General features: G+C 39.1%; 1 protein-coding gene across 1 annotated transcript in view; it reads left to right on the top strand.

Annotated features, from left to right (window-relative positions):
* The window catches only part of LOC118421561 (zinc finger protein 208-like), a 37399-nt gene that overhangs the window by 576 nt on the left and 35409 nt on the right, over nucleotides 1-1414 (top strand). The gene's annotated exons all lie outside the window — the stretch shown is intronic.

Here is a 1414-nt window from a genome sequence, read left to right as displayed (position 1 = left end):
AATTTTGTATATAAACTTAATGAGTCTGAAGCTTATGTCTTACCTGAGTTGAGAACTGGCTCGGCGGCAAGGTACCACAACCCAGTGCGATGTCTCGCTGTATCTGGTAGATAGGTCTCCGAAAAGTTGCCTCTGTCCGATAACGGTCGTCTCTGCTCACGGAATGATCTTCCAGCGGTGGACAACAGTGATATCTGGCCTGACTCACAGGTAGATAGATGACGTGTCAAACCCTGATTGGTCCATAATTAAACATTTTCCCATCCGGTGCGTGATATGTACGTGACAGACGCATGTTGGAGAGGTAGGGAGGCAGAGGTTCTCTGGCGCCAACGTGGGAAAATTTGTGTCTCTTTTCAAAGCCGAAAATCACTGTGAGAATATTTGTATAAATGGACGATGACCCCTGCACAGCAAGAACATGTCTAAATGTCCTGGAGGTCAGAAAAAAGACTCGCGACATTTTTCTTTTATTCTTGACATTTTTGACCTAAAAAGCTTACCATATCTAACAATCCTAGGACTTGTAGAATATTTTGTAAGGAACTTAATCTGTAAACATTGTAATGCTTCAGTTGAAACGCTGTACTGACACATAGCCACGGCAAGTATTATATGGATGACATCATTAATTTTTTCCTAAGACCACAGCATCTTAATTTTATGGATGACATCCGCCTGGTTTCAGAAAAAAAAGATTTTTGTCTTCTTTGGAGATGGTCAACATGACGAGAAAGTACCAAAATAGAAAAAAAATATGTTGTGTTATAGCCTAATGATTGTACTTGTAGACGGTAACACTAGCGAGGTAGCCATGACTGTAGTTATAGAAGAAAAACTAGTTGGATAGTTAACACTTGTGTGGTAGCCTTGAGCGTAGTTGCCAACTTGGTAGATTATACTAGTCTATCACACAAGTGTCACTTTGTGCATTTCTTGAATACAGGAATAAAAGACTTGTTGTCTCATTGTAATACCATGTTTTATCACTGCAATTGTTGTCATAACGTTTATGGTGTCTTTTTTTTAATTTAGATTTTTTACCCATCTTGTTTAATTCGTCCTCTCGCTTTAAATTTAGAGTCTGCAGAGGAAGTAATCCCTAAAATTTACTTGCAGTGGCCTTAGGGTAAACAAAGAGCAACGCTTTTAGTATCTAACGCAAGCGAACCTATCGGGCAATGGTTATGCAATATCTGCATATGCTCAGCTATTTCCGATTCGAGGACAGAAAAGAAAATAACATGAAGAAAGTGTATAAAATATACATGTAATTGCTAAAATGATTTAACGCCGCCCTTTAAAAATGAGACTTTTTTAATAGCAGAACGGAAGCCTGCTTCTGATTCTTGTTCAACCTCGTTTGGATGACGTCACCACTTCATATTGTCCTACTCAAGCGGGCATCTCATTG

This window comes from Branchiostoma floridae, chromosome 1 (genome assembly GCF_000003815.2).
Source record: "Branchiostoma floridae strain S238N-H82 chromosome 1, Bfl_VNyyK, whole genome shotgun sequence".
Taxonomy (NCBI): domain Eukaryota; kingdom Metazoa; phylum Chordata; class Leptocardii; order Amphioxiformes; family Branchiostomatidae; genus Branchiostoma; species Branchiostoma floridae.
This window is presented reverse-complemented; position numbering and strand designations above follow the sequence as displayed.